This window comes from Callospermophilus lateralis, chromosome X (genome assembly GCF_048772815.1).
Source record: "Callospermophilus lateralis isolate mCalLat2 chromosome X, mCalLat2.hap1, whole genome shotgun sequence".
Lineage (NCBI taxonomy): Eukaryota > Metazoa > Chordata > Mammalia > Rodentia > Sciuridae > Callospermophilus > Callospermophilus lateralis.
In genome coordinates, this window is record NC_135325.1 from 8,609,853 (window position 1) to 8,635,163 (window position 25,311).

Genomic DNA, 25,311 nt, shown 5'->3' on the forward strand with positions numbered 1-25,311 from the left:
TCACATCTTCAAGTCATATCAGTAGTGTTATCATAAAAGGAGGTGACAATATAACAGTTATTATGGACCAAGTGCACTGCCTGAATTTACTGGGCCCAACCACGCTCTGGTGACAGAGGTACTATTTAAGATCCTCATCTTATTGGGGAAGAAACAGAAGCACAGAGAGGTTAACTAATTTGTCCTAGGTAGCACCATCAGAAGTAGAGAAGCCAGACACCAAAGCAAGAACCTGACTCCAAGAACCACACTTCTTTTTTTGAGGTGCATCACTGGGTCACACAGGAAACAAATATTATCCTGGTCCCAAGAATGAGCTTGAAAACCTTAAGAGCAGAATTTGAGTCTAACTCATTAGAGAAGCATGAAAAAGGCAGTTTTAAGAGCCAAGCACGGGCACAGCTAGGCACAGATGCAGTGAATGGACAGGCAGGCTAATTATTTGCTTCTTCCTCAATCTGATTATTTGGAAATGTTTGCTCAGCAATATTGTAGAGGCTGATGATGGGTGGGAAACTGGGATAGCCTGAGGACCATGGGGACAGTTGTAGGCTTGTCCTTGCTCATGTCAAGCAAATCAGCTTTGCTCCACTAAAGTGGGTAGAGTGACTCAAACAACCCAACATAGGCAACTTAGAATCTCTGTGCTGTCCATTTGTCATCCACATGTCACACATGGCTGTTTAAATTTAAAATAAAAGTAAATATGAGGGCTGGGGTTGTGGCTCAGAGGTACAGCGCTTGCCTGGCATACATGAGGCACTGGGTTTGATCCTCGGCACCACATAAAAATAAAATAAAGGTACTGTGTCCACCTACAACTAAAAAATAATTTTTTTAAAGAGAGAGAGAGAGAGAGAGAAAATTTTAATATTTATTTTTTAGTTATCGGTGGACACAACATCTTTGTTTGTATGTGGTGCTGAGGATCAAACCTGGGCCGCATGCATGCCAGGCGAGTGCGCTACCACTTGAGCCACATCCCCAGCCCTAAAAAATAAATGTTTAAAAAAATAAAAATAGGAGCTGGGGTTGTGGCTCAGAGGTAGCGCGCTCGCCTAGCATGCATGAGGCACTTGGTTCAATCCTCAACACCACATAAATATAAAATAAAGATATTGTATCCACCTATGACTAAAAAATAAAATATTTTTAAAAAAATAATAAATAAATAAATAAAAATAAAAACTAAATATGAGTCCAAGTCCTCAGTCATGCTGGGTATATTTCAGGCATTCAATAGCTACATGTAGCTGGTAGCTACCGTAATGCAGTGCTAAAGGAAAAGCATGGAAGCTCATTTTTTGATTCTCTCCTTTCACATTTAGATGCTCTGAGGCAAATATGAAAAAGGAAGATCTGAATTCAATCAGGGTTGGGTTTTGCTGGCTGAGGTGGGCCTGCTCCTTTCCTCCACCCAACATCTGTCTCTTCTGTTTGCAGAGTATCAAGCAAACACTCTGAGAACATCCTTTCAAAGATGAATCAAATAATTAACTTGCATCCCCAGTTTTCACCCTCAAACTATCAGTGACCCTCCAGAGGATGTCAAGAGGGCCCTAGATTCATCCTAAGGCACAAACCAGAAGGCCATGGACTTCATCAATTATTACCACTATCAAAGCATAGCCAAATGTAAATTACAGGAATCCCAAAAGACTATCATGAACACTAATACCAGAGATGACTTCTGAAGACACAATACACCCAAAAGTTAATGCTGAATTCAATTCCACAAGGAAGCCTTTATGTATGGCCTGAAATCCTCAAATTTAAATTTTCCTACCCAATAGTCCTCTATCCCATGTGCCTTGCACATGTTCATTTATTGTGTGTGTGTGTACGTGTCTTTTTTTTGTGTGTGTTTGGAGCTGGGGATGGAACTTATGGTCTCACACGTGCTAGGCAAGTATGCTACCCCTGAACTACACCCACAGGTTGTTTCTTTAAAAAAAAAACAAAACAGGACTTAATTTTATACTTGAATCCCATGAGAACAGATGGAAAACAGAGCCACGCTCATCAGGGATTGAGCAGGTAGGGGCAAGAGGAAGTGGGCAGCTATAAAGAGCATCATGAGGGGTCCCACTGGTGATGGAAATATCTTGCCTATATCAATGTCAATACCCTGGTTGTGATACTGCACTATAGTTTTGCAGGGCATTACCATTGAGGAAATTACGTATAAATTACACAGGATCTCTGTGACATTTCTTATAACTAGAGGTGAATCAACAATGACCTCAAAACTTAAAAAAAAAAAAAATTAATTATAAAAAAGAACCCCCCCCAAAAAAAACCCTGGCACAAATGTGAAGCCCTGGGAGGGACCCAAAACAAACAGAGTTCAGGGGACACTTTGGCTGAGGAACCCTACCTAGAAGAAGAATGAGGGTGCTCACATCAGGACCATCCCTACCCCACTCTTGATGCAATAATGCTTCCCAGAGCAACAGTCTTCAGGTAAATGTGTACCTCTGAAATAGAGGCCTTTTTCTCCATTTAATTCTATCATAGGAAATTAAAAACAGGAATACTGAGCAGCTAAACAACTATTTTATATTTAAAAAAAACAGCATAAAATCTCATACTTCACTGATTTGCCCTTCCTTAGCATAACTTCCCATTATCCGTGGGCTGCAGCAACACATTGAAAAAAACTAATTTAAAAATGAATTTTATTAGCCTGAAGCACTCTACTATTAGAATATTAATGAGCTCATATTAGTCAATTATTCATGGTACTGGTAAGAACCATTACTGAAATACCGTTTTAAGGAGAACCAGCTGTGTTTGACTTTTAAAAATTAATTGCATCAATTTTAAAACAACCTCCCCAATCACACTCACATCTGTGCAATTGCAATGTCCAAGAAAAAAAAAAAAAGAAAGGAAACCAGAGCAAAGAGCTCATCCAACAGATAGTCCAATGACAGCAACTCAGTATCTCTAGGGAGCCCTGACTACTTCAGGAGTAGCCTGGTACCTTGTTCTCTGTGGCCTCATGGGAGCGGACTCTTTCCTACCTCGTGATGATTTCAGTTAGTACTATGATGATCTTAAAGGAGATAAGACCACTTCTTCAACTTTGGCTTTATACTGCAAAAGCTCCCCAGGTGATTGTGATTACACTGTCATTGTTGATTCACATGTAGTTATAAGAAATATCACAGACACCATATACCCTATACAGTGGTAATACCCTGCAAAACGGTAGTGCAATATCAAAACCAGCGTGTTGATATTGATATAGGCAAGATATAGAACATTTCTCTGTCTGTGTCATACATTCATATACACACATGCATACATGCTTGGATCCCCTTTCAGATTCTGGTCCAGTCATAATCAAGTGTGGCATAAGCCTTGGTGCTTTAAAAGTTTCCCATAAAATACTCATGTGCAGCCAGACCTAAGAACTATCCAAGCCAACTGCTCCCCACACTGGAACATGCATCAGAGCCACCCGAAAGGCTGTGAAAACAGACTGCTGAACATCATACACCTATCTCCACCCCAAGTTTCTGATGGAGCAGATCAAGGGTGAGACAAGAGTCTGCTTTTCTAACAAGGTCTCAGTGAGTCTAATGCCACTGATCTAGGGCCTATAGCTTATTAATGCCATTGGTCTAGAGCTCTCTGCTGAATCTGAGGGCAAGGCCCTGCCTGTGGCTCCCCTCTGTATGTCCAGAGCCCAGAGGAGTGAGCCCCCAAATATGTCTTCCAAAGGAATGATCTTTCCAAATCATTCCAAATCATTCCAAAGGAATGATTCCAAAGGAATGACCTGCCCACCTCCAGCATTCATATTTGCTCTTACATACTATTATCTGGGTCTGTTTACTGGACTTAAACTCTTGTCTTATGTCTGAATCCCCAACATTGGTAGGCACTCAATGTTGCTGAATGAATAGACCACGAACATTATATCCTATTGATGAAAATTTCCCAATTTGTAAAGCAAAACAAAGAAATAAAACCTCTACCAGCAGTGTCTATACAAACAAGAGGGCTGGGGCTGGGGCTCAGTGGTAGTGCACTTGCTGGGCATGTGTGAGGCACTGGGTTCAGTTCTCAGCACCACATATAAATAAATAAAGGTCTATCAACAACTAAAGTAATATTTAAAAAAACACAACATTTTTAGCCATCATTGTACCCATTATCCTACTAGAGTTGTGGAAGGAGGTAAAGAAAGACACACAACTTTCCCCACTGCTCCCCATGGTCCAAAACACACACACACACACACACACACACACACACACACGAATCTTTCCTATAAATTCTATCAGCACTCTCTCACAGCACTTTTCCTCTTTATTTCACATTGGGGTCCTTCCCTCTCTCCTTTGAGGTCCTCAAGCACAGGACGCTCTACCTCCATAGGCTCCCTCTCACCACTCCTCCCTTTCTAATCTACCAACCAGGATATAAGCACCTTTAATTCTGTGGTTCTGGGGGTTGAACCCAGTGCCTTATGCAAGCTAGGCATTCACTCTACCACTGAGTTACAACCCAGTTAGAAGCAGCTTAGTTGTCGATGGACCTTTATTTATTTCTATGTGGTGTTGAGAATCGAACCCAGTGCCTCACACATGCTAGCTAAGCACTCTGCCACTGAGCCACAACCTCCACCAGAATGTAAGCTTCTTAAGGGCAGGACCTGAATCCTATTTCTTCTTAAAGCCCTCAAAGGGTCTTATACAGTATTTTGTACTTGATAAATGCTCTCTTTAGTTCATAAAGGGGGTGCAGTGACATATACTGAGCACCTACTGTGTGGCAGACCCAGGATAAGTATTAAGAAAGGTTTCCTGGAGCCAGGTGTGGTAGCATATACCTATAATCCCAACTACCTGGGAGTCTGTGGCAGAAGAATTCAGTTTAAGGCCAGCCACAGCACTTATGGTGATTCTATTTCAAAATAAAAATAAAATAAAATAAGGGAATGGTAGGTTAGTAGCAGACTGCTTGCTTAGCATACAAAAGGCCCTGGGTTCCATCTCCAGTACCTAAAAAAGAAAAAAGAAAGACATGTTTCTTTATTTCCTACAGTCCTTGTGACAGCACCAGAAAAAGGATGATGATTCCCATGGCTTCTGTATGACCCAACCCTCTTAACTGAAACTTTTGAAGCTTCAATTTCCCATATTTACAAGGGGGTGACAGAACTGTCTAAGAACACTAGCTCTGAGGACTCACCATCTTGGAACACACATCGCTCTGCTGCCACCAAACTGTGAGAAAGTCAAGCCACATGTCTTATGGGAAGTGCCTATCTGAGATAAGCTGGAGCCACTACCAACTGGCCCAGCCCAGTCACCACTGCCATCTCAGGACTGAGACCCAAGCAAGAAACAGTTAAGCCCAGGCAACACACAGAAACCTGAGAAAAAAAAATGTGGTATTGCACACCACTGAGTTTTGGGGCAGTCTGTTACACAACAGCAGAACCAGAAGGCCAGTCAACAATCAACTGCAAGCAAATCAGTAGCATTTTCTGTGCATCTATTGCCCTGGAGCCAGTTTTCACAATACCCTATACTGCCCAGTGTCCCCTTCCTGGGGACACTGGCACTCCACTAACATGCTTCACTTCTCAGCCAAAACTGTTCTAGTGATGGTTGTGCTGTCCCCTCAGTCACCATACACTGGAAGCTGCTTCCCACTATGGCCCCCATCAGAGCAGACTCACAAATGGCACCAACTGACATGGAGTGATATGGGCACTTTGCTACTGACCAGCTGATTTGTAGAGGTTCCCTGTGGCAGTGAGGAAACATGATCCAGAGGACAAAGAGGTACTATGGTTTGGATATGGTTTGTCTGCCTCCCAAGCCTTCATGTGTCAAAATTTAGTCTTCATTGTGAAGTATTAAGTGTGTGGAAACTTAATTCAACCATGGTACTTAAGAGGTGGGGCCTGTAGGAGATGATTAGGATTAGATAAACTCATTATGGTAGAGTCCCCAATGATTGAATCCAGATGGTTTTATAAGAGGAGGAAGAGAGATACAGACACAAGCATGCCCCCCCCCTCTGTTCTGTGATGCCCTTTGCTACTTAGGGCTCTGCCAGCAAGAAAGCCATCACCCAATGTGGCCCCTTGACCCTGTACCTCCGGAAGCATAAGCCAACATAAGCCTCTTTTCCTTATAAAGTAGCCTGCCTCAGGTATTTAATTCTAGTAATGAAAAATGGACTGATACAAGGAGCTAAGGTCCCATGAGATGCATTTTGACCAACAAGAGACAACTTGACTTATATAAATTCTCACCCTTTTTTCTAGAAGTGAACTGTCCCAAATCACAAGCATCTCACACCCTCTCTGGACATGGCCTGTGGGTCAAGCAACTAGTTGTATTTAGTTGCAAAGTTGTGATCTGCTTAATGATGTATCATCTTTTATTTCTTCTCCTTCCTTCTCTGGCTTATATTCCTTTCCCCTCACTCTTAGCTCCCTGGAAGAATACCCTTCCATAAAATGTTGGCATGTACAAAAAAGAAGGAATCTGACAATGAGTTTTCACAGCACCATTAGTCATAAGTTATAAAAACCACTAAGTAGAAACAACCCAAATGGCCAACAACTGTTGATTGGGTAATCCATACCATGAAATACTATTTAGCCATAAAAAAGAACGAAGGGGATGAGAGATGTTGTGGAAGACTGCTAATGGGTTCAGGGTTTCTTTGGGGTGACACAAATGTGCTGGTTTTAGACAGTGGTGATGGCTGCACAACATTATGAATGTACTAAATAACACTAAAGTTTATGTTTTAAAATGGTATGTTGTTGGGCTGGGGTTGTGGCTCAGCGGTAGAGCACTAGCCTAGCATGTGCAAGACTCTGGGTTTGATCCTCAGCACCACATAATACATAAATAAATAAAGGTATTGTGTCCAACTACAAAAAAATAAATATTTAAAAAAGGGTATGTTGTTGAATTGTATTGCAATAAAAATTTGCAAAAAATAATATAAGCTGGACACAGTGGTGCATGCCTGTAATCCCAGTGGCTTGGGAGGCTGAGGCAGAAGGATTGCAAGTTCAAGGCCAGCCTCAGAAATTTAGAGAGGTCCTAACCAAGTTAGTGAGACCCTGCCTTAAAATAAAAAAATAAAAATGACTAGGTATCCCTACCCTAGTACCAAAATGGAAAAAAAAATAATATAAAAACCACCTTAGGAAGGTTCTCACAACAAGGTTTAAAATTCATAGTCCAGTTGTGGATTAGTTCAGGGGCACAGTGCTTGTCTAGCATATTCAAGGTCCTGGGTTCAATCTCCAGTGCCATCAAATAAACAAATAAGCAAACAAATAAATAAAATCCACAGTTCAGTTAAATTTGAGTATTGGGCTGGGGATGTGGCTCAAGCAGTAGCACGCTGGCCTGGCATGCGTGCGGCCCGGGTTCGATCCTCAGCACCACATACAAACAAAGATGTTGTGTCCGCCGAAAACTAAAAAATAAATATTAAATTTAAAAAATAAATAAATAAATAAATTTGAGTATGGCCTTCTTCTAGGTCTCCTAAATGATATTTCCTTTAATTCCCAAACATCCAGGTGATGTATCTGCTTCCAAATATGAATGTGATTTATTAGAGTATGCAAAAATCACATATAAAACTGAGGAGCAAAAATGAATGTTGGAAAGGTGAAAGAAAAATAAGTCTGTTACTGTGTTATTAAAAAGGAGGGGTGGTGCTGAAAATTTGCCAATATAAATGTGTTGTGATAAACAGCTGTTGTGATGGATGGCGCATGTGAAGAACTTTCCATAGTGGCCCTTATTCTTAAGGGGCTTATGTTTTCAGATTAATAAAATGAAGACTCCAGGGACTGGGGTTGTGGCTCAATGGCAGAGTACTTTGCCTGGCATGTGTGAGGCACTGGGTTCAAGTCTCAGCACCACATGTAATAAAATAATAAAAAGATCCATCAACAACTAAAAAAATATTTTTAAAAAGAATTTCTTTTAATAGTTCCAAAGCGTACTTATTGTTTTTCTTTTTTATTGGTGCATTATAATTATACATAACAGCCTGATTTATTATAATATATTCATACATGCACACAATAAAACAGTATAATTTGATCAATTTCATTCCCCAGTACCTCTCCTTTCCCTCCTCTCCCTCCCCGATACCCTTGTAAAAAAAGATTTTCTAAAAAAAAGAAAAAGAAATGGAGACTCCAAAAATCAAGTGACCCACATAATTTCAGATGAAACTGAAGACTCTAGTCATTTCCTGACCCTAAACACAATGAGATTTCACCTAGACTGCTACTCTCCAGGGGGAAGAGAGGTGGGATGAGATTCAGATTAGTGAAGAGCAAGAGGTAAAAATTATAGATGGGGGTAATGGTGAATATAAAAATGACAGGAAAAAAATCAAGTGTGAAATCTCACTGAACTTTAATCTTACCAGTGGAAACTGAAAACCATTTGATAGAACTTAGAACCTTTTTCACTGTTGCATGAGGGTATACTGTTTTTGTTCAGAAAGCATCACATATTCCTAATAGTTTTGATTTAAAATCTCAGAACCAATTACCATCCCACAAACTTTCTACTTGAATTATAGTCACTCTTGATTTCTCACCTTCTACAAAGACTATTGGTTACTTTTGTTTTTGTCTGAATATGTACACATATGCCCCCCTTCTGGTGAATCAATAGAAAGGAGATTCTTTCTTTAGCAGTATAAGTAATTCTTTTTTTATATTTATCTTTTAGTTTTAGGTGGACACAATATTTTTATTTTATTTTTATGTGGTGCTGAGAATTGAACCCAATCCCTCATACATGCCAGGCAAGCGCGATACCTTTTGAGCCACATCCCCAGCCCAGTAATTCTTTTTTTTTAATTTTTTGTTTTTGTTTTTAGTTGTTGATAGACCTTTATTTATTTATTTATATGTGGTGCTGAGAATCAAACCCAGTGCCTCACACATGCCAGGCAAGTGCACTACTGCTGAGCCACAATCCCAGCTAAGTAATTTCTTTAAAAAAAAAAAAAGAGATGACATTTCGCAAATACTAATTATGAAAGCATATATCATGATGCTGTTCAACATTTCAACAGTAAATTGCCTAATTATATTCACACATACATATTCAGCTATCCTAGGAACTTCTGCCCCAGCAACTCAATATAGTAAATAAGTTCTCCAGAACCAAAAGAAAATGTGCCAAATTATAAAATCAACTGTGCCCAGTTTTGAGATCGTTCATGGGCTAGAATTTTTCTAAAGACAATATTTCTTAGACAACTACTTTCTGCCAGGTACTATGCTCTATAATTGCTATTTAATTCACAATAATCCTAAAGGTGGCAGATACCTTCTTGCAAGTAAAGAAATTGAGACTCCAGAAAGGTTAAGAATCTATCCAAAGTCATACAGCTACTAAATAGGAAAGCTTGGCTTTGAGGCCAGTTTGGCTGATTCAATGAGAGGGAATGCCAACTAAAGGAAGGAGCACCAATGTAGGGATGTAGGTATTCAGAAGCTATTTTTTCAGTGATGCACAAAGGAGGATGATGAGAAAGAGGAATGGGATGTGCTTGGGCTCAGTCAAATCCCTGCTTGGTGTGCAATACCAGCAATACCAGGGTGATTGTTGGGGAATGTTCTAAGCCTATTTTCCCCGCTTGTTAAAACAGGGATAACAATATTGTGTCATAACGTGAAGTTTAATGAAGAATAAAGTCATCCCTAAGTATATGGAGACAATTAGTTCTGGGATATTGTAGATATCAAAATCTGCAGATGTTCAAAAACCTTATATAAAAATGGTGTGGTATTTGCATATAACCTACATGTATCTTACCATATACTTTCCACCACTGAGATTCACCCCCAGCCCCTGTATGCTTTAAATAATCTCTAGATTACTTACAATACTTAATACAGGGCTGGGGTTGTGGCTCAGTGGTAGAACACTTACCTAGCATGGGTGAGGCACTGGGTTTGATCCTTAGCACCGCATATAAATAAATGAATAAAATAAAGATCCATAAACAACTAAAAATATTTTAAAATAATACTTAATACAATGTAAATGCTACATAAACAGCTATTATGCTGTATTGTTTAGTGAATAATGATAAGGAAACAAGTCTGTACATGTTCAGTATAGATGCAATTTTTTTTCCAAATGTATCAATCCACATTTGGTTGAATCTGTAGATGTAGAACCTGCAAATATGGAAGGCCAACTGTACATGTAAAGCTCTTAGCACATATTAAATATTAGCTATCATCATTATCATCATCAGTTTAGATATATATGGTCCTTAAATGAGGATGTAAATGCAAGTGCTTAGGACATATCAAACAATTGGAAACCATTCATGTTCCTGAATATCATTATCATCATCTCATCAACACCATGTTTACTACTTCAGCTGAGAACTAGTCCCTATTGTTCCATAATCTTTAATCCTTGCTTTCAAATCAACAATATCTCCAGCTTGCCCTAAGCAACTAGCAGGAGACCCACTGGACTTAGAATTCCTGCTTTCTGCATTGGGCCTGGAAGGCTGGGTCCCTGACAGTTCAAATACTACTGTGCTCGTGAAAGGGGCCTAGGCCAAGGCAGTGCACATATTTGCCAAAACTCATTGATGGTACACAAAAAATCTGTGCATTGTAGTATATATAATACATCATATTTATTTTAACGCTACAACAAAAATAGAAAAGGCAAAACACAGAGCTGGCCACCTTTCATATGTCATGTCTACCCAAAGCTACAAAGAATAACCCTAGATTTCCCATGTAACCAAATCCTCACTATGGCTCTGTGAAGAGGCAGAGGGACTTGTCTTCCCAAGAACCCCACGAAATTCCCCTAGGAAACCCCCTACAATTTCTTAAGAGGTCACAAGTTTGCATTCAAAAGCTTGATGTGCTGAGCTGATAATTCTCTTAGAAGGTGAAATTAACAAGCTTAAAGGTAGTTAGAAAAATTAAACTCAATTGATTAAGTATCTACTGAACTATGATGGGAAAGTTTAACTTCCACCCTAGCTCCTACTTTAGGAAGAAGGATTCACCTGGATCCTTGTGTTTCTACAATAAATGAAATACAAATATGTATAATTTCAAAAGAAACCAATATGCACAGCATACTTTAAATAAAATTAGCATGATTTGCTACTTAAATAAAACCTAAACAGCAAAGCTCAGGCTCCCTGAGACAACATGGTGACTCCACACTGAGGTCCATCCTCCTAGCCTTCTTTCCTGTGTGGTGGCTGCACATCTACACTTCCATCTCCATGTTCCCTTGCCCTGTGCACTTCTGGTCATTACAGAATTGTTATTATGTGCCTGATCTTCAGCCACAAGAATCTGAATGCTATTCATCCTATCAGGGGTGACTATCACCACACACACAAAATTAAGCAAGTGGGGCTGGCACCAGATAACAGAGTGAACATGAACAGCAAAGCAATCAGAGGTTTCTACCATGGGCAAAGTGCAAGGGCTGGGTCTCTGGACTTGGCCTCAGGTCCTTTAGAAATGGAGAAGTTCTGACATGTGGGGCTTTAGTTTAGCTGGCCTTGATTCCAAGAGGATTCCTCAGTTTCGAAAAAAAATATGAAAAGAAAGCAAAAAGGTTAGAAAAAAGGCGTTCTTGTAAACAATTTGGAGACACTTAGAATTATTTTGAGAGTTGCAACCCCTGTTCTATTTTACCTATGTGTCTGGCATCCTTAGGACAGTAACAACATAATTCCTAAATGAGGACAATCTTCAAGGACACTTGAAGAAAAAGCTTCTTGGCACAAATAGAATTGTTTCAAACCACAGGAGCAGAGCACAAATTGTACCCCTACTCAACTTCATTCAGGGCAGTCCAGCTGACCTTTTAAATAGCCTTGCAGCTTGTTGATTAAATTTACCTCCACCCACCTTCCTCACTAAAGCTCTCTTTGGAAAAAAAAAAAGAACAATAATCTGAAAGCTCTACTTATTGTTACCAGTAGCCAAAATTTTATTTTAAAAACAGTTAAGACTATAGATTATGATACTGACAAAACAAAGACAAAATGTTGTAAACCTCAGTATTTATTTCTGGGAAAGACTTCTATAAAACAGAACAAATCCCAAGGTTTATAGACATGCATAGACTTCTTTTGGATGTGACTCAGAAAAGGACCCTGCCATATAAAAATAACAGATAAGAAAAGTGCTTTTGTACAGTTTACTATAGTGTTACGGTTTTGCCTAAGTATGTAGCTATCACTGTTTTTTTTCCTTGTTTTACATGGCAGGAAGAAAAAAACAGATAATATATGCATTTGTAAATCCTGGTTTCCTTTCACCTACAAAATCTGTCAGCAAAGGACAATAATATGCTGTTGTTATTTAAGCATGCTACTCCTCACAGCAACTGATGGATTCACCACATTATTTTAAATTAGCCAAAATGTCACACTAAAAGGTCACCACACACACTTCTATTACAGCTGACTAATAACTAGTGCCTTTAAAAATACTCTAATACAGTGTTTCTCAATCAGGGATGATTGTGTCCCGCAGTGTTTGGTAATGTCTGGAGACATTTTTGAGTTGTCACAACTGGGACGGGTCCTTCAGAGTATACACACCTTGGTTCATCCCACATCACCATATAGTAATAAACAAAAAAGCCAGACAATTATAAAAGAATAAGCACGATTCCTACTTGGGTAGCTTTGCTAAAAACTGTAGCCTTTTGTGGCAATATTCATCATATTTAAATATTCTTCAAAAACATAGAATCAATAAACTTATTACAGGTGTTAGACAGCATCACTGGGCATAATCTGTTCACCTAGGAAGGACTACGGCTAAATACATTAATAGTAAGAATTTTAACACCAATAATTTCTGAACATACACCCCCAAACCCCCATTTCCTGGAAAGCAGTGCAGTGAACTATGGTGGGAATTTGTGACTTAATTTGGAGAGAGAGGCTTACTCGGCCAAGCCACCCCTACAACAGATCACACCAGGGAGGTCAAATCTGTTCATCTGCCTTCATGCAGCTTTCATAGGCCCTACTGGGCATTAGTACAAAGGGCATTCGTACAAAACATATTAATCATATTCTCTGTAGATGGAAACAATTCATATTGTGTCTTACAACAAATACCCTGCTCACTTACTATGAGCACTGAGGACAAAAAGGAGAATAGAAATGGATGGAAACAGCTTTGATTCCTGTAAAAAAGAATCCATAAACATTTGAAACCTGAGTTTATTTGATTTGATCAGATCAGAAAGGAAGTCTTATGTACTTGATCAAAGTTATTAAAAACACAGCAGTTCTCTTTGGGCATGTTTTTCCATAAAGAATTGGAAAAATGTAGGTTACCTCACAACCATAGCTACTGTGTCTCTTTTTATAGTAACAGGAAGGATGTCTGTGTTCCCAAGGTAACCTGAGGTTTTGCTCATCAATATGGCACACAGAGCTTTTATCTAGCATAGCATCGATTTTCTGATATTTTAAAATTGGAGTTCTCTGCTAAAGAATAGGGCATGATGGGAGGGCTGGGGTTGTGGCTCAGTGGTAGAGTGCTTGCCTAGCATGTGTGAGGCACTGGGTTAGATTCTCAGCACCACATATAAATAAGTAAATAAAATAAAGGTCTATCAACAAATAATAAAAGTATCTTTAACAAGATGTATAATATCATGCATAGCCAAGATGCTCACCAAATATAAGAAACAAAAATAAATAGCAGGCATGAGGTAAAACAGTATCTTAAGTATTTCTTTCCAGGTGATCATTCAAGCCAATAACAAGCTATTCAGTCTATTTCACTTTATGCAGAAAGGTGTCCATAGAGGACATGTAAAAGATAAAGGCATTTCAAACACAGGGTAGCCCTGAAGTAGGCCTGGTTCTCCTTTCCTTGCCCTGCCATTCACACTGCTAAAGTCTACCCTGCACCCTATCTTGTCTTCTCAGCTATTGCTAGTTCTCAGCCCACAGATGGATCCTAAGGAAACCCTGGCCCCCATTTCAGTTACATAATGAATGAATAATTAAGAGAAGAGCTTATGAGAATGTGAATGGAAAGGAAAAGATGAACTTTAGCACTGAGAGATAGATGCTACACAAACAGGTGACTCCAAGAGATGGAAAAGATAGAGAGGAGAGCTGATTCGGGGACTGAGTTTTCCATTTTCTTCCACTGGGGAACAGTGGTTGGCACCATTTGCAGAAACAGACAAGTAGCTCAGGAGACTTGGGGGGAGGATGAGTTATGCTTGGTTGTAAGGAATTTCAGGAGCTTGAAAAATAGCTGAATGGGAAATTTTACCAATAGCCAGTTTAGATAATGATCAAACAATACAATAAGAACAAGCATCTATTGTGCCAGTATTAAAAGCTTTACATGTTTAAACTCATTTAAATTTCCCAACAAATCTAAGGGTAAGTATTATCTGTGTCTTTTATTCAGGTGGGGAAAGTAAGAAGTTAAGTTTCTCAAGGTCAGAGAACTGATACATGCAGAGATGAGATGCAAACTCAGGAAGTCTGATTCCAGAACATGTAAATTATATTTACAAATATATGATGCATATAAATTACAGGTATCCCCAATATAGCTAAAAAATATATACAGATTCCCTTGCCTGGCTTGGTGGCACATGCCTTAATCGCAGGGGCTTGGAAGGTCAAGGCAGGAGAATCACAAGTTCAAAGCCAGCCTCAGCAACTTAGCGAGGCCCTAAGTTAACTCAGTGAGACCCTGCCTCAAAATTAAAAAATGAACAAGGGTTAGGGGTGTGGCTCAGTGGTTAAGTGCCCCTGGGTTCAATCCCTGATACAAATACATACACACAGATTCTCAAAGACTTTTCAGACACTGTGACTCAGCATCTCTCAGGAGGAGGAAGAAAAACTGAATTTTCAATAAGCAGCCCAGATGGTTCTTAAAATAGATAAGGCAAGTAAGGGAAATACTGTCTTAGTCTACTTCACAAGAACAGAAAATGGAGGCCTAGTGAGATGAGGTAGCGTGATGAAGGTCCCATATAGTTAACAAATGCCCCTGCTCACAGGACTGAGTATATATCAGTATTTTATCTAAGAGCAAAATGTAGAGGAACAGGAAAGGATAGGGTAGGACAATGAAAGCAGTGTCTATGTGACAGGGTCTGCTTCGGCCAAGCAGCTATTTAGTAGGTCATAATCAAAATCAGTAAATAAATTATTTGTTTAAGACAATAAGAACCCACATTAATAAGTCATTTAAACAACTTATCTATATCTCAACCTGTTTTCCCAGATGTGCCCTTGGGCCTAAGAGCTTGAACAGAACTATTTCCCAGGAGTTGTGCTCTCCTTGCCACACTGAGCTCCTGTCTCTTGCTTGAAGAAGTCTAGGTCTGTCTTGATTCCAGGTCTTTGCACATGCTTTGACTCCTGCCTAGAGTAACCAACCAACCCCATACACACATATTCTGAGCACTGAGGATGAATGGCTACTTCCTCCAGGAAGCAATTCCTGCTCCATCCCTGTATCCCAAGAAGGGGCATTCTAAGTGTTCCCACAGTCCTACTTTTCCCCCCAACATTGCAGCTGTGCTACTCTAGCTCCCCATCCTTTTATCTTGTTTACCATTATTTATGCAGATCTCAGTCCAGAACAGACTGTCAGAAGATCTTAGACATTTTGGCCTATCTATGAGACCCTTCAATCTGGTGTCTTCCTGTCAGCCTTTTCTTAATGGATACAAGAATTCTTTTTGTTAGAGAATAACAATTCAATACCTACACAAGGGCTGGGGATGTGGCTCAAGTGGTAGCGTGCTCGCCTGGCATGCGTGCGGCCTGGGTTCAATCCTCAGCACCACATACAAAGATGTTGTGTCCGCCGAAAACTAAAAAATATTAAAATTCTCTCTCTCTCTTTCTCAAAAAAAAAAAAAAAAACACCCTACACAAACAGGTTTGATTCCTCTCCTCTGCAAAGAGTATCATCAAACTTACTAAACCAATGCATTAGTGTCAGCCACTGGCACCTTTGGCTACAGTACATAGTTGGTCCTTTCCCTGACACAGAAAACTGATAAATGGCAGGTCTTTCTTATGGACCCTATTGTGATCAGTTTAGAAATACTCTGGGCTGAAACAACAATGGCTTAACCAGTGGTTGTTAAACTTGAGTTTGCATCAGAGTCACCTTGAGGACTTGTAAAAACACAGAGTGCTGGGTCCAACACCCAAAGATTCTAATTCAAGGGCTAGGGTGGGCCTTGTGAATTTGCATTTCTGAGAAGCTTCTTGGTGATGATGATATTGCTGGTTCATGGACCACAGGCTAAGAGAAGCCCAGGCTTAAACCATAAGACATTTGTGATCTCATTTATCAAGAGGTGTTTAGGAAAGAATCTTGAGGTTGGTTTAGTGGTTGGAAGCTGAAAGACCCAAGATCACTTGGTTTTTTATTTTACTTTATTTTTTGGTGCTGGGAATTGAACTCAGGGCTTTGTGCATGCAAGGCAAGCACTCTTTCAACTGAGCTATATCTCCAGCCCATCATTTGGTTTTTCCACTCAGCCATCCTTAATTTGTTTCCCTTTGTGATAACAAGATGGTGCCACAGCTCCAATGTCAAATTCTCACAGGAAAGAACTACAAGTAGAATGAAAAAGGTAGAAGCCAAAATAAAGAGGATGGGACTTCCTTTTCATGTTCATTTCTCTTTGATTCCAGAAAGTGTTTCCTTAGTCTTTACTGGACTATATGTTGCCAGGGAGGACAGGAGAGTGAATGCATGGGAAAGGGAAATGGACCCACCAAAATGATTGATTTGAAGTGACTCAGCCTGCCCCCATTATTATATACCCCCATCAAAGTTTGTAAGAAGGAAAGAATGGCTGTTAGGTAAATAGCCTCGTTAATCTTTCATGCTTCTGTGTGGATGCCCTGTTGCCAGCCAGTAAAGGGGTGATCCCAAACCAAAAGCCTGCGCTGTCATGCTGCTAAAAGAGAAGTACAGCTCCACACACTAGCTATGTAACATAAACAGCTCTCTGCCTCCTCTCCTCCCCTATAAAACAAGGTTATTTCTGCCTTTGCAACAGAAATAGAGGAATAAGTTTGTTTGCTTGTTATCTCTATCAAACTGAGCTCTTGGAGAGGTACGGCTATGTCAGATCTATCACACATCACAGGCTTAGCACATGTTAGGTACTCAATAAACATTTGCAGAGTAGACCAAGAGTTTCTTTTAAGCACCTGTCCTTAGACACTGTCAAAGTCATTTTAGAAATATCTTCTGAGGATTTTACACTAAAAGAGACACTGCTGAAATAAAGTAGAAGGGAACATGGATTGATTCAAATAACAAGTAGAAGAGATGTGCTGCTGCAAAAGCAGAGAAAAGTGTGTTACCAGGTTGTCATTCAGTCAGGTTCAAGTCTGGACGGCATTCAAAGGACACTGAAACAGAGGAGGAGGACTGCAGGACAGCCTACTGCACCCTTACTCACACAACCTTCTCCAGCCAAGCCTGACTAACAGGCATTGACTGCCTGGAAAACTGCATTGGCAAGCTGTTGAGGCCACCTCCAGGTTGGCTGTAATCAAGATATTGTGATAATAGGAGTCTGGCACAAGGTAGACAGGTGGACAGGATAAAGGAGTGTCTTGATCACATAGTTTGCCCTCTCTGGGCAAAATAATCATAAGAATGTTGTGACCAAGAAATTCACTGGCTTGGTCTCAGTGCTCATTCTCAAGTACCACAAAACAAACTTACCAGACTTTTCCAGGCTTAAAATGGCTACTACATGTCTGACCCATGCAAGGCAACATGCTGCCTTCTTTACACATATCTGCATTTGATACTTAGTATAACCCCATAAAGTAGAATTTCTTTTTGGTACTGGGGATTGAACTCAGGTGCACTCGACCACTGAGCCAAATCCCCAGCCCTATTTTGTATTTTATTTAGAGACAGGGTCTCACTGAGTTGCTTAGCATCTCGCTTTTGCTGAGGCTGGCTTTGAACTATCAATCCTCCTGTCTCAGCCTCCTGAGCCACTGGGATTACAGGAGTGTGCCACCATACCCAGCTTTGTTTGTTTGTTTGTTTGTTTTTTGAGACAGGGTCTCACCATGTTGCTCAGGCTGGTTTTGAAACCTTGGGTTCAAGGGATGCCTCTGCCTCAGTCTCCAAAGTGCAAGCACTACAGGTGCACACCACCACATCTGGTAAGAAGTATTGTTTTAATACCATTTTATTGACTGGGAACTGAGGTCTAGGAAAATAAAAGTTTCCCAGATAACACTGAAAAAGCCTCTGGGAGACATCTAATCTCTGGTCCCTGGTCCCCTGGGGGTCTGAACACTGCATCAAGCAACTCCAGGCTCTCTGTGACTGACTCTATGATTCTCTATTTTTTTTCTTTCAAAATTGGAGATTCAACCCAGGAGTGCTGTACCACTGAGCTGCATCCCCAGTCTTTTTTACTTTTTATTTTGAGACAAAATTACTGAGGCTAGCCTTGAACTTGTGATCCTCCAGCCTCAACTCCCAACACTGGAATTACAGGTGTGCACCACCACGCCAGCTTTCTTTCTCTTTCTTCCTTCTTTCTCTTTCTTTTCTTTCTTTCCCTTTCTTCCTTCTCTCTCTCTCTCTCTCTCTCTCTCTCTCTCTCTCTCTCCCCCTCCTCTCCCTCCCTCCCTCCCTCCTTTCTTTCTTTTTTTTTGTAGTGTTAGGGATTGAATCCAGGGCCTCATGCATGCTAGAGAAGCAGTCTACCACTGAGCTATATAGACCCAGCCCTTTGAGATATTCTAGAAGGCCTCCCTACATAAAACAAACATAGAACTTCTATCATTAGAATGCTCACAATATTCTGTTTTAAGAAACAAAACAACTGAATATGGTGGCACCCACCTACAATCTCCAGTTACTTGGGAGGCTGAGGCAAGAGGATGGCAAGTTCAAAGTCAGCCTCAGCAACTTAGTGGGACTGTGTCTCAAAATAAAAAATTAAGGGCTGGGGATATAGCTCAGTTGATAGAGTACTTGCCTCACATGCACAAGGCCCTGGGTTCAATCCCTGGCTCTGCAAAAAAAAAAAAAAAAAAAAAAAAAAAGGAGAAAGAAAGAAAAACAACAGACAACAAAGGCCACAACTTTTTCCCAAACAGCTAATTCTATTTCTCCCAATCAAAATCTACCGCAGAACATAAGGAAAGGCAGGGCAGATCTTGTTCTAAGAGAACACTGTGCTTCTTTCTAATATGGTTTAGAAAATTCCACAGCAAGGGCCTGCTGTTACTTGTCTCATTCCCAGCTATATGGAGATGTAATGGAAGATATATAGCATGCCAAGGAACAAACACTGCTGATATCTTTTCAACACCAAAACAATTAGCAGACTTATTAAATAGGACCCTGACAACCTGCCCTCTTTTGTCAAGGTTATTTGTTTTGAGAAAGATGGTTTACCTTGATTAAAGCTACCAGTGGCTAATACTAAATAATAAAATGTTCTAATTATCCACAAGAAATTATAATATCTAAAATTCCCGGCAAGAACTGGGAACTGCTTCCCAGACCATGTCAAAGATCAATTTCAGAGCAACTTCTGACCCCACTCTCTCACTGGCCTAGCTCTGTTGTTCCTGCAACCCAGTCAGTGAAAAGAAATCCAGTCTTCTAGTAGCAGAATGAAGGCAGGTGACTTGTAAGGGCATTCCAGTGCCCAACCATGCAAGTGTTCATCCCTGCTTTTTGGGATGGATTCTTGCAGCTGTGTCCTATCCACCAATTCATCCAGTTTGGGAACTACTTAAGGATATATTTATAGCAAACCTGCTTATATTTGATAAGGAAGAAACAAAAAAGATAAGAATGGCACAGGGAGGGGAAGAAGAGTGGTGACTTGGTTATAATTTAGACAGGGGAAGTTATTAATTAAACAAGGATGAAAGAAAACTGGCCAAAAATTCATCAAGACAGTGGATTAGTAGATGGGTTACCTACTGTCAGAAATTGAGGGGAAATAGACTGCTAATGCATGTGGAGTTTTTTGGAGGGTGATGAAAATGTTTTATAATTCATTGTGTGATGGTTGCACAACCCTGTGAATATGCTAAAAAAAACTGTTCAAGTGTACATTTCAAATGGGTGACCTGTATGATATATTCAAAAAAAGAAAGAGAGGCTGGGGTTGTGGCTTAGTGGTAGAGCGCTTGCCTAGCATGTGTGAGGCCCTGGGTTCGATCCTTAGTACCACATAAAGATAAATAAATGAAGGTATTGTGTCCATCTACAACTTAAAATTATTAAAAAAAGAAAAAAGAAAAAGAGAGAGAAAGAGCTGGAGATATAGCTCAGTGGTAGAGTACGTGCCTAGCATGTTCTAGGCCCTGGATTCAATCCCCAGCACTGGGGGGAAAAATGAAAAGAAAAGAAATCTGGCTAACTATTAGAAAACCACAATAAAACCATACTCAAAACAAAATATCAGGGCTGGGGATGTGGCTCAAGCGGTAGCGCGCTCGCCTGGCATGCGTGAGGCCTGGGTTCGATCCTCAGCACCACATACAAACAAAGATGTTGTGTCCGCAGAAAACTAAAAAATAAATATTAAAATTCTGTCTCTCTCTTTCTCTCTCTCTCTCTCTTTAAAAATAATATCAAAACCACAACTACATAATGAGAACAAGGAAATACCAGCATACCTGGCATGAACAAATGGCATATAATAACAAAAGTGTATGAGGTTTTTTTTCTTTGCTCCAAAGTAGAGTAATCTGAACCTGAAAATCAAATATTTAAGGCACTTATTGTAAATAATCTGCTTTATGTCTGGAAATACAAGTAGCTGCAGAATTTGTGATCAGAACGAGAGAAGGAATAGTTCTGAGCCAGAGAAGGCCATGTAGCAAAGTAAACAAGACATGAAGGACTGTCTGCTCCTTGAATCAGGCTTCCAGAACACTTTTGGGGAGTCTGACCCAATTGTGAGGTTCTTCAACATCCCATTCCATAAAAGAATGCCTCATGAGTCACTGAAAATATGCCAGGTAGCAGGGGAGTCTTTCTGAACTTCATGTCTGAAAGCCTTGTGGGGGGCAGAGTATTCCTGCTAAATATTATGTGACATTTCAAGGATTTTGGTACAAATAACCTTTAAAAAATAGTTTAATACTAATCCTGAAAGCTCCCCTCCTGATACACAAATCACCTTCAAGATTCTTTCCCTCCCATCCAGTTCCTAAGAAGCTATAAAAATTAGTGACTATTGGGAATGATTACACAACTCTGTGAATTTATTAATTTAATTAAAACCCACCAAACTATATATTTTGTAAGAATGAAACTTGAGTTATATATTGATATTTTTTAAGTATTTTTCTTAACACTCAAGGCGAAACACAGAATTACCAGATAATACAGCAATTCTACTTTGAGGTATACACCCCAAAGAAATGAAAGCAGAAACTCAAAATACTCCTGCTTGTTGAAACATTATTCACCACAGCTAAAAGGGTGAAGTAACCTAAGTGTTCATTAACACATGAATGAATAAACAAAAGGTAGTAAATCCACACAGATACTATTTGGTCTTAAAAAGGAATAAAATTCTGCCTGGCTCCAAGGCACATGCTTGTAATACCAGAGACACTTGCCTGTAATCCCAGAGACTCAGGAGACTGAGGTGGGAAAATTGCAAGTTCAAAGCTAGCCTCAACAACTTAGCAAGGCCCTAAGCAACTTAGCAAGATCCTTTCTCAAAATGATAAATAAAAAGGGCTGGGGATGTGGCTCAGTGGTTGAGTGCCCCTAGGTTCAATTCCCCAGTACCATAAAAAAAAGGGTAAAATGACGAAATTCATGTTATATACACTTTATCACAATAAAAATTTTTTAAAAATTAGGGTCCTCACCTCTAAAAACACACACTTGATATTATGGGACCCCAGAATATGCCACCTCAAAATATATTTCTTTGACATATTTTGAGACAATTTTTTTAGAGAAATTACAGACAGAAATAGCTATGAAAATCTGTCCCTTTTAAAAGAAAATTCCTTCTCTCTACATTAGTAAAATAAGTAATAAATGCATAGGATTTTTTTCCCCAGTTCCCCCCTTACTTGCCTAAAACTGACCTAAGTAAGATCTAGGAAGTATTACCTGAGAGATTTTATCTGTAGAATAAGACAACCTTTGCTCACCATATATTCCTCAACTCAATCTTTCAAAATTTGCTTCTACTTTTCCCCCAGAAGCCCCAAGACCCTAGTCCTCTCTGGAACTCAGAGCAATAGATACATAAACTTCAAATATCCAGTCCTTTGAGACTTACATTGTGTGTGTGGCTCCAATGTCTGTGCATTTAATTGTTTGGTTTTTCTCCTGTTAATCTGTCTATTCTCCATTCATCATGGACTAAAATTACCATACTTTCAAGGAAAAAGATAAAATTTAAAACTCCCTTAAGTGAGGCAAACCATCCTTATATATAAAAAAATTTAAATTTTCCTGCAATATCTGTTTCAGGGTAATAAGGCAACACACACACATACACACAAAAAGACCTCAGAAAATGAGTGTCCTTCTTGCATTACAAATGTAAGGAAGTAAAAACATTTTAATTGCATTAACTGAATTTCAACTGATAAGATTTAATGCTTATACATTTAATTTGGTCATTTGGAAAAAACAATTCAAATCACTGCAGCATGAATGAATACCTGTTTTTTTTTTTAATTTGTTAAGTATCCCACAACTGTCTGTGTTCACTGATAGACCTTGAACAATTTTTTTTCTTTTCTTTTTTTAAATGTTTATTTTTTAATTATAGATGGACACAATAGCTTTATTTTATTTTATGTGGTGCTGAGGATTGAACCCAGTGCCTCACGCATGCCAGGCGAGTGCTCTGCCTCTGAGCCACAACCCCAGCCCCGATTTTTCTGTTTTTCTTTTGATTAGTACGAGGATGCAAAAGAAAACAATCCCTGTGTTTTCTGTCTTTGTGGCAGCCCAAACTGAATTGGGGAATACATCTGTAGATTTTTTTTAAGTGTATAACTAAAAAAATCTAACACCAAAAAAACAAACAACCCAATTAAGAAATGGGCTAAGGAGCTGAACAGATACTTTTCAGAAGAAGATATACAATCAATCAACAAATATATGAAAAAATGTTCTCCATCTCTAGCAATTAGTGAAATGCAAATCAAAACTACTCATAAGATTTCATCTCACTCCAGTCAGAATGGCAGTTATCAAGAATACAAGCAGGGGCTGGGGATGTGGCTCAAGCGGTAGCGTGCCCGTCTGGCATGTGTGCGGCCTGGGTTTGATCCTCAGCACCACATACAAACAAAGATGTTGTGTCCGCTGATAAATAAAAAAAATAAAATAAATATTAAAAAAAAAAAAGAATACAAGCAACAACAAGTGTTGACGAGGTTGTGTGGGAAAAGGCCCACTCATACACTGCTGGTGGGACTGCAAATTAGTGCAGCCAATCTGGAAAGCAGTATGGAGATTCCTTGGAAAACTTGGAATGGAACCACCATTTGACCCAGCTATCCCACTCCTTGGTCTACATCCAAAGGACTTAAAAACAGCCACATCAATGTTCTAGCAGCAAAATTCACAATAGCCAAACTGTAGAACCAACCCAGATGCCCTCCAATAGATGAATGGATAAAGAAACTGTGGTATATATACACAATGGAATATTACTCAACAATAAAAGAGAATAGAATTATGGCATTTGCAGGTAAATGGATAGTTACAGAATATCATGCTAAGCAAAATAAGCCAATCCCAAAAAAGGCCCAATGTTTTCTCTGATAAGTGGATGCTAATCCATAATGGGGGGGAGCATGGAATGAGTGGAGGAATTTTGGATGGGGCAAAGGGGAGGGGGGAGGGTACATGGGGGTAAGAAAGGTGGTGAAATGAGATGGACATCATTACTCTAGGTATGATTGCACGAATGGTATAATCCTACTTTGGGTTAAACCACAGAAGTAAAAAAAATTTGCTCTGTTTGTGTACAATAAATTAAAGAGCATTCTACTGTCATGTATAACTGATTAGAACAAATAAATAAATTATTTTTTTAAAAAGTGTACCCTCCAAATGAAAGACAACCCCCTAAATTAGCACCATCTCACAGCACTTTCTGTAGTGATGGAAATGTTCCGTATGTGCACTGTTCAATACTGTAGCCATTAGCAGTTGTCTGTTTAGTACTTGAAACATAGCTAGTGCAACCTTGAAACTGAACTGTTAATGCTATTTAATGTTAATTAAATAGCCATACATGGAACTGGCTATCATATTGTCCAGCAGAGTCTAAAGCCCTAAACTTAAAAACTTACAGCATGCCATACAACTTTCTGCTTGCCAAAAGCCATGTGCAGTTTCTACAGTTCCAGAAAATCAGATGGTTTTCTCTTAAGCTATGAGCAAATGTGTGAGGTAAAGCATCCATACTTTGTGTTGTATAGGGGTAGGGGACAAAAAGTAAGTGTTCCTTTTTTTCTCTGTGAGAAAATGCTAACTGCAAAAATGGGAAGAGAAAGCTCACCTAAGATATTGAGAACTAGGACCTAGACTCTGACATAAGAAAATGAATACTATTAGCTATAGAGCCTCCTGAATAAGTCAGAACTATATACTTTAAGAATTTCAAAATATAAATTAAGCTCTCAGTAGGAGAGAAAGAAACACCATTCCTGGGCATAAACTGAAATGCATGGCTCAAAACATGGGTCTCCACTTATATATGCTGAGTCTGGCAGTACTGTCCTGCTAACCAGGGGGCACCCAAGTCTAAGTGGCTGTGCCTCCCAAAAAATCACCTGCTGTGGGGACTCATACATGTGCAGAACTTTGACTCTATTCTTCAAGCCAGAATGGACAGCTTGCTCATCTATGGCCTTATAGTCCATTTTAATATTTCTACTTATGACACATTTCAGTGCTTTATACTTAGTTTGAGGCAGCTATCTCTAAATCACCAGCTCCTTGGAAAGCAAAGACTATAATAATTATATTTATATTGATGTAAATTTATGTTATAAAATATTTTATGCCCATTTATATCATCTGGAACCCTGTATTTGATAGAGATGATGAGCACATTTCCTACTTCACAGATCACTACCTACATAAAAGACATTGTGCTAAATACTTTCTACACATTACCTCGCATAATTTGTGTGTTGACTTCACAAGAGTTTCAATTATTATCCCCATTTTGTAGGTAAAGAAACTGAGGTTAGCATATGCCAAGA

The 25,311-nt window shown here is 39.4% G+C and overlaps 1 protein-coding gene and 1 non-coding gene across 2 annotated transcripts in view; one reads left to right on the forward strand and one right to left on the reverse strand.

Annotated features, from left to right (window-relative positions):
* Positions 1 to 25,311, reverse strand: part of Map7d2 (MAP7 domain containing 2) — a 107,391-nt gene that overhangs the window by 62,320 nt on the left and 19,760 nt on the right. The gene's annotated exons all lie outside the window — the stretch shown is intronic.
* On the forward strand, positions 22,946 to 23,063 carry LOC143639570 (small nucleolar RNA SNORA31). The gene has a single exon (XR_013154718.1). It is a non-coding gene; the product is annotated as a small nucleolar RNA SNORA31 (small nucleolar RNA).